Source organism: Dreissena polymorpha, chromosome 10, assembly GCF_020536995.1.
Source record: "Dreissena polymorpha isolate Duluth1 chromosome 10, UMN_Dpol_1.0, whole genome shotgun sequence".
Classification (NCBI taxonomy): Eukaryota; Metazoa; Mollusca; class Bivalvia; order Myida; family Dreissenidae; genus Dreissena; species Dreissena polymorpha.
Window position 1 is genome coordinate 82,169,778 of NC_068364.1, and position 15,132 is coordinate 82,184,909.

The following is a 15,132-nucleotide window of genomic DNA, read 5'->3' on the forward strand; positions in this document are numbered from 1 at the left end:
TTTTCTTTAGTTATAGTTATAGCACTTTTGGGCACTTTTTTAACTAGTGTTGATGACACTTGGTCAGAATGTTAATATTGACAATATCTAGGCTCTGTTTGAACCTTGGTCACTAAGTTACATTTCAAATATTGGAGAAAAACACTACCGAGGCGACGTGTACGGCGCAATCTTAATGAAACTGTGTCAGAAAGGTTATATTGAAAATAAGTAGGCACAGTTTGAATGTGGGTCACATGCGTCTAAAAGCTAAGTCACCAGGTCAAATCTGAGAAAACACGTGTGACACCCATATAGGCTCATTTATTAGTCAATCTTGATGAGACGCGTACAGAATGTTTTTCTTGAAAATAGATAGACAGATTTCGAAACAGGCTACGTGTGTACGAAAATTATATCAACAGGTAATGTTTTATAAAAACCTTCTACCACTGAGGAAGCAATAATTAATGATTCAATATTGATGAAACTTAATAAGAACTTTTATCATAGCAATATTTATTAAGAGTTTGACACTACGTGACCTTCATAAAAAAACTAGGTGACCGGGTCAAATCTTACCAGAACCATGTAACCAACATGTTTGCCTTAATCTGATTGAAATTTGATCAGATTGTTAATCCTGACAATGTCTAGGCCAAGTACGAATCTGATTGGCATGCATTAAATAATCAGGTCACAAGGTCAAATCTATATCCACTTTAGATGCCATATCTCATTTATAACTATATCTTGATAAAACTTTGTCAGAGCGCTTAACGTGACAATATCTAGACCGATTTTGAATCAGGGTCAAGTTTCTCCAACATCTAGGTCATTAGATGAAATCTTAGGAAACATTTGTAATCTCTCTAGAAGCCACATGTATGGCCAGGATGAAACATGGTAAGAATATGTCGTTTTACAATATGTAGACCATGTTCAAATCTCGGCCATATGCATTTAAAATGAAGTCACCAGGTACAATCTTAAAAAATCACTATAACCATTACAGAAACCACATGCATGACTCAATCTCGATTAAACAGGGTAAAAATATGCTGATCCTGTCAATATCAATGCCATGTTCGAATAAGGGTCAAGAGAAGTAAAAGGTGTACCTTGATATCAGGTCAGCGTGTCAGGGCCATCATTGCCATCATGTTTTTAACTTGTTAAATACGTTTTTCACTATTATTGGTATATAATCAAATGATATTCGCCAAGACAATAAATATATTTAAAAAAGGTAATTGAGTTGTTATACTCCACTTCAGCTCATGTTTTGTGAAGTTGCAGAATTTCAATGGTTCCTCACTACATACAAGCGTTGTATCAATTTAATGTGGTTTAAAGGGAAATAAACACGCATAGTTGAATACACGACGAAGAAATATCGCCTGTTTTATCTAATACCATCTTTAACATGTTGTTTGTACTATAGTTGTTGTTATTCTTGAAAACGTAACAAATTTATTGATACAATTATCACCCCAACCGATCATTCCTAATAAGAACACACGTTCAACACATATATCAGTGATCTAAAATGTGCTACAACCATCGCCATTAAACCGATGTATTATAACTTCATTCATTTTCACGTAAACGCTGCACTCTGATTTGCTAATCCGCTCTCATGACTTATCTTTTTTATTCTTCGTACAAAGACATTTATATGTAAATTTAAACGATATAAATTTATAAATAAAGATGACGTCATTGTTTTAGGATCGTAAAAAGTATAGCTTATGTCATCTTTATAATGGAGTTACAAGAATTTAACAGTATTTTTCAAAGTTACACTTTCTCACAGTAAAGTCAAAAGTAACTTTTGTGAAAACAATTAACAATATCTTAAATAAGCATATGGAACAGCTCTTATATATATAAATACTAATGATAACGAATTAAAGATTATTATTATTATTAGTTTTATTATTTTTTAATTATTATTATGTCGATTCAAATGATTAAAGTAATATCCTCGAATATTCAGTTCTCTTCATAAGCGCTAATTCAAAAAGAAAACCTTCCCTGACTCCTTCTCTAGCTACCATTCGAACATAGTTGCAAAAATGAAACAGCTGTCACTGTGCGTCAGGGTTTGCGTGGTCACACTCCACCCTGACTTACAAAAACATTTAATATTGCAAACAGTATTAGCTATAATACTACTTATAATGGCCATGCACTTTTTTTCTACAACAGTTTTAAAAACATCAAGTTTTGCCAATGTAATAATACGTTTTGAATAATTATAGGAATTTTTAAACATTTGGAAATTGATGAAAATGTGTAGGTTTATATTCTTAGCCATTCATCGAATTATGTTTTAAATAATGCAGTCAATTTATTACTGTTAATTAATCAATTAAGGTGGCCATTAACGTGGCCTACTGAATCCACCAATAACTATTGAATTATTAAGGTATTAAACCACACTGTCATTTGAGGTAACATTTTGTGACGTTTTTAATAATGATTTATTTTTTGTTATAAATTAAAATTACATAAGAATGTACCTAAACTAGTGTGCCATAACTGATGAATATTTTTTAGGGCCAGTGTCAGGGGTGTTAAATTAGTAGGGTGGCATATATTCTTGCCAAATATTATGTTTATCATGGTTGATGAAAAATAAAAGTATTGTCATACTTTAAAAAATATCATGCCGGGTCATCGCTACGTTTCTGTCGGTTCGCTGCATGTCCAACCAATTCCCACGTCACCTCTAAATAGTTAGTCCATATATTAAATGAATCATATCCCATTTTCATACCGAAATTGACGGTGTAACACCTCATGGAATATACTTGCCTGTATCCCACCTTGTTGAATATACCTGTCGCGTGCACGGACTATTTTTTATTCTACCACTGAATGATTTTTCATAACATATATCTAGAGTCGAGAAAACCTTAGCGACCTTCAATCTTTAGATCTTGTCAAGGGACATACTTTTTCGCCATCCGTATACTGAATCAGCTGATTGATGGCGTCATAAATGACATGCTTATTGCGTCATTTTCCAAAAATATGTGATGTCATCTTTTGGTATACACGAAACAAGTATGCGATGTCTGGGAATAAAACATTGAAAGCATTGCTTTCGTGTTAATTTATCCTGGATGTAATTATGAAAAAGTGCATATTCCTCGGATGGAACCGGTGAGACGAAGGATTTAGATCTACATGTAGATCTAGCTTATTCGTGTTATTAATTTTCAGAATGTGCGTGCTTATTTGGATGTGAAATTGTATGTGTAGAACATATTGATAGGTGTGATGGGTGGTTCAGTAGTTTATTCGAATAGTTTTGCTTTGGATTTAAGGTAACGTAGGGGATTTTTCTTTGATGAATAAACATTATCTTTGTTATTTTATCAAAGAAAGTCTATTCAGTAAGAATAACCCGTTTGCAACAAGTGTTTCAAAGTTCAATAGAATTATGACGAATTGTTTTGTGTTGGGTCACAAACTACAGGATGTGAAGGCTATATCTAGACGCCATCAAAATCTGCAGCGTTCATAAAAAAATAAGGCGAGTATAGTTTTTTGCTAATTTATGTTTATAACGTCTCTGTGTGTAAATCTACATGATCATTTTCTTTGAAAATAAAATTAATTATATTAAAGAAAAATCTTCTTTTGGAGGTCGTAATGTGTTACAATTTGCATGCTGCGTAAAATTGATCGAGGCATATGGTGATGTTTTTTTTCTCGTGGTTACAGTTTTTGTGTGATCTTTACAAGACTATTTTTTGCGTACCAGAACATATACATTCTTTATTCACTAACGCATGGTTACATTCGTTTTAGACTTTTAGCGTTTTTAAGAATGAATTTCAAATTATTGTTTACTACTACTACTACTACTCACTACTGACTATGACAACGACGGCGAGACGACTACGCGACGACGACTACTACGACGGCGACGACGACGTGCGACGACGACGACGACGACGACACTACGACGAGACGACGACGACGACGACGACGACGACGACGACGACGACGACACGAGAGACACACGACGACGACGACTACGACGACGAACGACTACGACGACGACACGGACGACGACTAACGACGACGACAGACGACGACGACGAACACACTCGACGAGACTACTACGACGACACTACTACTACTACTACTACTACGACGACTAACTACTACTACTACTACTACTACACTGACTCTACTACTACTACTACTACTACTACTACTACTACTACTACTACTACTACTACGACAACAACAACTACTACTACTACTACTACTACTACTACTACTACTTCTACTACTACTACTACTACTACTTCTAATACTACTACTACCACTACTACTACTACTTCTACTACTACTACTACAACTACTACTACTACTACTTATAATAATAATAATAATAATAATAATAATGCAATGTAAAAAAATTACGTTGGCATACAATGCATTGCACAATTATTGATGAAATGACAAAAATAGCCGCTTAAGCACACCTGTAATAATTGTATAATTATAATAATGATAATTATACATGACATCCATCACAATAATTAATGGTTGAATAACATATACACAGGCAGAGCAGGCTTGTAAAATTATATGCGCGTGTAAAATAAATAGTAACCCCCTCGTTTTAAGTGATTAATAATTTGTATAATCAAATTATATAACATAATACGAATAACTATGATTCTTTATAATAACACATTAGAGTTGTAAAGCATGATATATAATTTTTTATGTATTATACATATCTATTGTTACAAACGCTCTATTAAAGACTGTATAAAAGTTACTATTTAATGCAAGCATAGACTCGACTTCTTATTCGAAAAAAGAAACAATAAGTAATTATGAAACCTAAACAATAATGAATATAAGAAAATACTTTCATATTGACAGAACTGACACTAAACATTTTTGCTAGCGCCTTGTCTTGGCTACTTATTCGAAATCGAAGAATAGATAGCCATAAGGCTTGAAATGTTTAAATAAATGTGACAAAATAATAATAATGATCAAAAAGGACATTTAATATTAGATAGATTTAGATAGATTTATATCGGTATCATGGTGCAAACACAATTAACAAACATGTTGCATTCATAAAAAATACATAAAAATACAAACATGAGTATTAACCATGTCACGCAACACAGTACCAAGGATAGCACAAAAAGAGAGCGATCTCTTTATTTCCATTGTGGTCCTTGTTGATGGTGGCTTGACATTAAGAGACATAAATTGTTGCTTAATAATATATCACAGATTTAAACTGAGCATTAATAATATTTGAATCGGTGGACATTATTGTAGGAATATCACAGTTAAAAATGAGCACATACAACATGAAGTTAATAAATGACTTAAAGTAATTAAAATATTTATATCAAATAAAAATTAATCACAGATAATTACAACATTTATATCACAAACTGACTAGTGAAATGTAATTAAAAAGCGGAATGTATTTAAAAAAAATTACACATGATACCGATTACTTAGAAAAGGAAATTATAAAATCTGACTTAAAAAGTGGTTTTTGACGACAACCTTGAACCTATGGGACTCATATACTAGTAATAGAAGGAGGTAACCCATTCCATAGTTTACAACCCACAAACGCAAAGGAGTTGATACCGAAACCTTTAACCTTCGGAATAGTGAAAGACCCTTTTTCGCGGAACCGTGTATTGTGACCATGTGTTTCCTTAACCGGAATGAAATGCTCACCCGCGGCTGTACCAGCAACAATCTTAAATACTTGAGTCAGAATAATCTGATCGACTCGTTTGGATACTGGGAGCCAATTTAATAATTTAAATTGCTCAGGACCAATGTGTGACCGTGGGTCTAGGTTCAAAACAAATCTTACCAACTTATTTTGAGTTACCTGTAACTTGTTCATCCATAATATTTTCAAACCATAGTACCAAAAGGAGCAGGCATAGTCAAAATGACATTGAATAAGTGACATAACCAAAAGTTTCTTAGTATGTTGAGTGAGATATTCACATTTCCTAAATAAAAATTTGTACCTAGAGTTTGCCTTTTTAATGACTGAAGAAGCCATTGAATCACAAGATAACTTTTGATCCAATGTTACACAAAGATAATTAACAGAAGAGGTTGGCTCAATAACTTGGCCATTACATGACACATTTAGATAAGGATTTAACCGCAGTTTGGGCTTAGAGCCAAAAAGAATGGACTCAGTTTTACCTAAGTGTAATGACAATTTATTGTCAATGAGCCATTTACTAACGACCTCAATTTCCTCATTCAGGGCATTTTCAACATCAGATTTATTTTTACTGGTAACCAAAATGCCAGAATCATCAGCATACAATAAAAGTTTGTTTTTTACAACTGCTGACATGTCATTTACATAGATTAAAAACAGAAGGGGTCCTAACATTTAGCCCCGAGGAACACCACAAGAAATATTCGAAAAAGAGGAAAACGTTCCTGAAACATCAATCAGTTGTTGTCGATCAGAAAAGTACGATTTAAACCACCTTAAACATCTTTACTGAGACCTTAATCTTCCATCTTCATTAAAAGTATACCATGGTCTGCAATATCAAAGGCCTTTTGAAGATCCAGAAGAATCATACCAAAAAGATTGCCTTAATCCATTTGCAATCTTATAAAATCAGAGAGATGAATTAAACATGTATCAGTTGAGTAACCTCGCCTAAAGCCAGACTGGAACTTATACAACAACTTATTTTTACAATGATATGCCTCAACCTGGTCATACACAACCCTTTCATAGATCTTAGAGATTATACTCAGAATAGACACTGGGCGATAATTACCCACTTCTGTTTTATCACTCTTTTTGTAAAGGGGAATAACCCGGGCTGACTTTAAGTCATCATGACAACACATTGAATAAAAGACAAATTTATAACATAAGAAAGGGGACCAGCAATGATTGGAGCGCCATCTCTGACAAAACGAGAGGGAATTCCGTCTAAACCAGTGGCATTTTTTGCACTAAGGTTATTCAGATATTTTAAAACTTCTTTCTCAGAAACAATATTAAAAGAACAACTATCTGGTAGAACACCTTTAGATGCGTAAAAACTATGGACAAACCTTTTACCAAATTTAAAAACAAGTGTAGGTAGTTTCTCTACAAGTTTGGAAGCAACATTTACATAGAAATAATTAAGTTTTTCTGCAACATTTAATTTATCAAAACATATTTTCCTGTCAATTTTGAGACCCATGATAACAGTAGAAGAACTGCTAGCTTTTTTAGAAGGCATTCCTAAATTTTAAAGTGATTTCCATTAAGATTTAGAATCACATTTGCTTTCTTCAAGTACATCAGTAAAATAATTTTTCTTAGATGCATGAATCATATTTGCAGTACTATATTTCAAGTTTTTGAAATTATCATAATTCACATCAGATTTGTCCTGTTTAAATAAACGAAAAGCTTTTTCTCTTTCGTTGATAAAGTTAAGAATGTCAGAAGTAATCCACGGTTCTATCGGCTGTTTAATTCAAACCTCCGTAACAGGTGCAATATTTTCTAATAATGACAAAAATCAACATTTAAAATTATCCCATGCTACAGAGGCAATATCACAATTCATAACACTACTCCAGTTTGTAGATAATACACTTTGCTGAAAATTGTCTTTATTGTAATGTTTCAAAGTTCTTGTTTTCACAATGTTATGTTTACCAACAAAAGTTCTTGAAATTTTCCTAGTACAATAATATACATATGTAAAACCTCCGCTGTTTAACACCTGTTTGATAAACTGCCTTATTCTCGTAATACCCACATTGTCGGATGAGACAACTTCCAATATTTGTCTTGAGATAAAAAATTTAAATAACAGGATCTTGATGAGACATGCAAAATTGTTAAATATCTCGCCAAAACTTATGTGAATGATGAGACGGAGTTATGCATGCAAGAAGCATGGTTGATTTTCTAATAAAGTATTGACAATGATGATGGAACATAGTATTGCAAGCAAGAACCTGAAGTCCAGAATTTAGGTCACCAAATCAAAAGGTCAAACATTAGAAATGAACCCCTAACACTTGTTACATTATGAAAGGATGTTTAAAACAGCCGGGACTTGTGTGGTGTTGACGTAATTGTGAGTTGGAAAGCACCAGGTGTCTGGATAAATGTCACTGTCATATTTCAAGGTCAAACATACATGTGAATATCATTTAATACAGTCGCGAAATTTGGCACATTTGTAGCACTCACAGAGACCCGTCGAATGACGCACAAGTTTCTTGACTATCGGTCAAATACTTTGCCTCAAGCAACGGCAGAACCGCTCCCATTATAAGGTATGCCAGCCGATGACGTCACTATGGAGGTATACACGTAAGCGTTAAACGGGCGCAGCTCGCAAACGGCTTTGAATATAGTCGCGAAATTTGGCATGTTTGTAGCGCTCACCGAGACCCGTCGAATGACGCTGGTTTGACCGTTATATGATTTGTGACCTTGCCGCTTACGTCAGAAGCGGTTCGGCCGTTATAGGACGTCATATGATCGTGCCGCTTACGTCAGAAGCTGCAACTTTGATGTCATCTTTCACGTCAATGACTTTACTGGGAAGACCGGAAACATGGCAAGTTTGTAGAGCTCACCAAGACCCGCCGAATGACGTTGATCCGGTCGTTATAGGACGTCATATGGACGTGCCGCTTACTTCGTAAGTTGCCACTTTGACGTCCGTTTTAACGTCAATGACTTCACCGGGAGGGTCGGCACACTTCCGAAATGCTCGGCACATTGAGCCGAACAAGTGTGCCAAGTTTCGTGACTATCGGTCAAATACTTTGCCTCCAGCAACCGAAGAACGGCTCCCATTTTAAGGAATGCCAGCCGATGACGTCACTGTGGAGGTGTACACGTAAGCGTTAAACGGGCGCCGCTCGCAAACGCCTTTGAATATAGTCTCAAAATTTGGCACGTTTGTAGCGCTCACCGAGACCCGTCGAATGACGCTGGTTTAACCGTTATAGGACGTCATATGACCGTGCCGCTTACGTCAAAAGCTGCAACTTTGTCGTCATCTGTCACGTCAATGACGTTACTGGGAAGACCGGCGACATGGCACGTGTATAGAGCTCACCGAGACCCGCCGAATGACGTTGGTCCGGTCGTCATAGGACGTCATATGGACGTGCCGCTGACGTCATAAGTTGCCACTTTGACGTCCGTTTAAACGTCAATGACGTCACTGGGAGGGTCGGCGACACTTCCGACATGCTCAGCACATTGAGCAGAACAAGTGTGCCAAGTAACGTGACTATCGGTCAAATACTTTGCCTTCAGCAACGGCAGAACCGCTCCCATTATAAGGAATGCCAGCCGATGACGTCACTATGGAGGTCTACACGTAAGCGTTAAACGGGCGCAGCTCGCAAACGCCTTTGAATATAGTCGCGAAATTTGGCACGTTTGTAGCGCTCATCGAGACCCGTGAAATGACGCTGGTTTGGCCGTTATAGGACGTCATATGACCGTGCCGCTTACGTCAGAAGCTGCAACTTTGACGTCATCTTTAACGTCAATGACGTTACTGGAAAGACCGGCGACATGGCGCGTTTGTAGAACTCACCGAGACCCGCCGAATGACGTTGGTCCGGTCGTTATAGGACGTCATATGGACGTGCCGCTGACATCATAAGTTGCCACTTTGACGTCCGTTTAAACGTCAATGACGTCACCGGGAGGGTCGGCGACACTTCCGACATGCTCAGCACAGTGAGCAGAACAAGTGTGCCAAGTTTCGTGACTATCGGTCAAGTACTTTGCCTCCAGCAACGGCAGAACCGCTCCCATTATAAGGAATGTCAGCCGATGACGTCACTATGGAGGTCTACACGTAAGCGTTAAACGGGCGCAGCTCGCAAACGCCTTTGAATATAGTAGCGAAATTTGGCACGTTTGTAGCGCTCACCGAGACCCGTCGAATGACGCTGGTTTGGCCGTTATAGGACGTCATATGACCGATCCGCCTACGTCAAAATTTGCAAATTTGACGTCATCTTTAACGTCATCGACGTTACTGGGAAGACCGGCGACATGGCACGTGTGTAGAGCTCACCGAGATCCGCCGAATGACGCTCCCATTATAAGGAATGCCAGCCGATGACGACACTGTGGAGGTCTACACGTAAGCGTTAAACGGGCGCAGGTCGCAAACGCCTTTGAATATAGTAGCGAAATTTGGCACGTTTGTAGCGCTCACCGAGAACCGTCGAATGACTCTGGTTTGATCGTTATAGGACGTCACATGGCAGTTTCGCTTACGTCGAAGCTGTAACTTTTACGTCATCTTTCACGTCATTGATGTTACTGGGAAGACCGGCGACATGGCACGTTTGTAAAACTCACTAAGACCCGCCGAATGACGTTGGTCCGGTCGTTATAGGACGTCATATGGACGTGCCGCTGACATCATAAGTTGCCACTTTGACGTCCGTTTTAACGTCAATGACGTTACCGGGAGGGTCGGCGACACTTCCGACATGCTCGGCACATTGAACCGAACAAGTGTGCCGAGTTTCGTCACTATCGGTCAAATACTTTGCCTCCAGCAACCAAAGAACCGCTCCCTTTATAAGGAATGCCAGCCGATGACGTCACTGTGGAGGTCTGCAAGTAAGCGTTAAACGGGCGCCGCTCGCAAACGCCTTTGAATATAGTCGCGAAATTTGACACGTTTGTAGCGCTCACCGATCCCGTCGAATGACGCTGGTTTGGCCGTTATTTGACGTCACATTACCGTGTCGCTTACGTCAGAAGCTGCAACATTGACGTCATCTTTAACGTCAATGACGTTACTGGAAAGACCGGCGACATGGCACGTGTGTAGAGCTCACCGAGACCCGCCGAATGACGTTGGTCCTGTCATTATAGGACGTCATATGAACGTGCCGCTGACGTCATAAGTTGCCAATTTAACGTCCGTTTAAACGTCAATGACGTCACTGGGAGGGTCGGCGACACTTCCGACATGCTAAGCACATTGAGCAGAACAAGTGTGCCAAGTTTCGTGACTAACGGTCAAATACTTTGCCTCCAGCAACCGAAGAACCGCTCCCATTATAAGGAATGCCAGCCAATGACGTCACTGTGGGGGGTCTACACGTAAGCGTTAAACGGGCGCCGCTCGCAAACGCCTTTGAATATAGTCGCGAAATTTGGCACGTTTGTAGCGCTCACCGAGACCCGTCGAATGACGCTGGATTGGCCGTTATAGGACGTCATATACTAGTAACCGTGCCGTTTACGTCAGAAGCTTCAATTTTGACGTCATCTTTAACGTCAATGACGTTACTGGGAAGACCGGCGACATGGCGCGTGTGTATAGCTCACCGAGACCCGCCAAATGACGTTTGTCTGGTCGTTATAGGACGTCATATGGACGTGCCGCTGACGTCATAAGGTGCCAATTTGACGTCCGTTTAAACGTCAATGACGTCACTGGGAGGGTCTGCGACACTTCCGACATGCTCAGCACATTGAGCGAAACAAGTGTGCCAAGTTTCGTGACTATCGGTCGAATACTTTGCCTCCAGCAACGGCAGAACCGCTCCCATAATAAGGAATGCCAGCCGATGACGTCACTATGGCGGTCTACACGTAAGCGTTAAACGGGCGCAGCTCGAAAACGCTTTTGAATAGAGTCGCGAAATATGGAACGTTTGTAGCGCTCACCGAGACCCGTCGAATGACGCTGGTTTGGCCGTTATAGGACGTCATATGACCGTGCTGCTTACGTCAGAAGCTGCAACTTTGACGTCATCTTTAACGTCAACGACGTTATTGGGAAGACAGGCGACATGGCACGTGTGTAGACCTCACCGAGACCCGGACGCCGAATGACGCTGGACCGGTCGTTATAGGACGTCATATGGACGTGCCGCTGACGTCATAAGTTGCCAATTTGACGTCCGTTTAAACGCCAATGACGTCACTGGGAGGTTCGGCGACACTTCTGACATGCTCAGCACATTGAGCAGAACAAGTGTGCCAAGTTTCGTGACTATCGGTCAAATACTTTGCCTCAAGCAACGGCAGAACCGCTCCCATTATAAGGAATGCCAGCCGATGACGTCACTATGGAGGTATACACGTAAGCGTTAAACGGGCGCAGCTCGCAAACGGCTTTGGATATAGTCGCGAAATTTGGCATGTTTGTAGCGCTCACCGAGACCCGTCGAATGACGCTGGTTTGGCCGTTATAGGACGTCATATGACCGTGCCGCTTACGTCAGAAGCTGCAATTTTGAGGTCATCTTTAACGTCAATGACGTTACTGGGAAGACCGGCGACATGGCACGTGTGTAGAGCTCACAGAGACCCGCCGAATGACGTTGGTCCCGTCGTTATAGGACGTCATATGGACGTGCCGCTGACGTCATAAGGTGCAACTTTGACCTCCGTTTAAACGTCAATGACGTCACTGGGAGGGTCGGCGACACTTCTGACATGCTCAGCACATTGAACAGAACAAGTGTGCCAAGTTTCGTGACTCTCGGTCAAATACTTTGCCTCCAGCAACGGCAGAACCGCTCCCATTATAAGGTATGCAAGCCGATGACGTCACTATGGAGGTCTACACGTAAGCTTTAAACGGGCGCAGCTCGAAAACGCCTTTGAATATAGTCGCGAAATTTGGCACGTTTGTAGCGCTCACCGAGGCCCGTCGAATGACGCTGGTTTGGCCGTTATAGGACCTCATATGACCGTGCCGCTTACGTCAGAAGCTGCAACTTTGACGTCATCTTTAACGTCAATGACGTTACTGGGAAGACCGGCGACATGGCACGTGTGTAGAGCTCACCGAGATCCGCCGAATGACGTTGGTCCCGTCGTTATATGACGTCATATGGACGTGCCGCTGACGTCACAAGGTGCCACTTTGACCTCCGTTTAAACGTCAATGACGCCACTGGGAGGGTCGGCGACACTTCCGACATGCTCAGCACATTGAGCAGAACACGTGTGCCAAATTTCGTGACTATCGGTAAAATTCTTTGCCTCCAGCAACGGCAGAACCGCTCCCATTATAAGGTATGCCAGCCGATGACGTCACTATGGAGGTCTACACGTAAGCGTTAAACGGGCGCAGCTCGAAAACGCCTTTGAATATAGTCGCGAAATTTGGCACGTTTGTAGCGCTCACCGAGACCCGTCGAATGACGCTAGTTTGGCCGTTATAGGACGTCATATGACTGTGCCGCTTACGTAGGAAGCTGCAACTTTGACGTCATCTTTAACGTCAATGACGTTACTGGGAAGACCGGCGACATGGCACGTGTGTAGAGCTCACCGAGATCCGCCGAATGACGTTGGTCCCGTCGTTATAGGACGTCATATGGACGTGCCGCTGACGTCATAAGGTGCCACTTTGACCTCCGTTTAAACGTCAATGACGTCACTGGGAGGGTCGGCGACACTTCCGACATGCTCAGCACATTGAGCAGAACACGTGTGCCAAGTTTCGGGACTATCGGTAAAATACTTTGCCTCCAGCAACGGCAGAACCGCTCCCATTATAAGGTATGCCAGCCGATGACGTCACTATGGAGGTCTACACGTAAACGTTAAACGGGCGCAGCTCGCAAACGCCTTTGAATATAGTCGCGAAATTTGGCACGTTTGTAGCGCTCTCCGAGACCCGTCGAATGACGCTAGTTTGGCCGTTATAGGACGTCATATGACTGTGCCGCTTACGTCAGAAGCTTCAACTGTGAGGTCATCTTTAACGTCAGTGACGTTACTGGGAAGACCAGCGACATGGCACGTGTGTAGAGCTCACCGAGACCCGCCGAATGACGTTGGTACCGTCGTTATAGGACGTCATATGGACGTGCCGCTGACGTCATAAGGTGCCACGTTGACCTCCGTTTAAACGTCAATGACGTTACTGGGAGGGTCGGCGACAATTCTGTCATGCTCAGCACATTGAGCAGAACAAGTGTGCCAAGTTTCGTGACTATCGGTCAAATACTTTGCCTCCAGCAACGGCAGAACCGCTCCCATTATAAGGTATGCCAGCCGATGACGTCACTATGGAGGTATACACGTAAGCGTTAAACGGGCGCAGCTCGCAAACGGCTTTGAATATAGTCGCGAAATTTGGCACGTTTCTAGCGCTCACCGAGACCCGTCGAATGACGCTGGTTCGGCCGTTATAGGACGTCATATGACCGTGCCGCTTACGTCAGAAGCTGCAACTTTGACGTCATCTTTAACGTCAATGACGTTACTGGGAAGACCGTCGACATGGCACGTGTGTAGAGCTTACCGAGACCCGCCGAATGACGTTGGTCCCGTCGTTATAGGACGTCATATGGACGTGCCGCTGACGTCATAAGGTGCCATTTTGACCTCCGTTTAAAACGTCAATGACGTCACTGGGAGGGTCGGCGACACTTCCGACATGCTCAGCACATTGAGCAGAACAAGTGTGCCAAGTTTCATGACTATCGGTCAAATACTTTGCCTCCAGCAACGGCAGAACCGCTCCCATTATAAGGTATGCCCGCCGATGACTTCACTATGGAGGTCTACACGTAAGCGTTAACCGGGCGCAGCTCGCAAAACGCCTTTGAATATAGTCGCGAAATTTGGCACGTTTGTAGCGCTCACCGAGACCGTCGAATGACGCTGGTTTGGCCGTTATAGGACGTCATATGACCGTGCCGCTTACGTCAGAAGCTGCAACTTTGACGTCATCTTTAACGTCCATTGACGTTACTGGGAAGCACCGGCGACTGGCACGTGTGTAGAGCTTCACCGAGACCCGACGAATGACGTTGGTCCCGTCGTTTATAGGACGTCAAATGGACGTGCCGCTGACGTCATAAGGTGCCACTTTGACCTCCGTTAAACGTCAATGACAGTCACTGGAGGGTCGGCGAAATTTCGATATGCTCAGCAGATGAGCAAACAAGTGTGCAAGTGTTCGTGACTATCGGTCAAATACTTTGCCTCCAGCAACGCAGCAGAACCGCTCCCATTATAAGGTATGCCAGCCGATGACGTCACTATGGAGGTCTACACGTAAGCGTTAAACGGGCGCAGCTCGCAAACGCCTTTGAATATAGTCGCGAAATTTGGCACGTTTG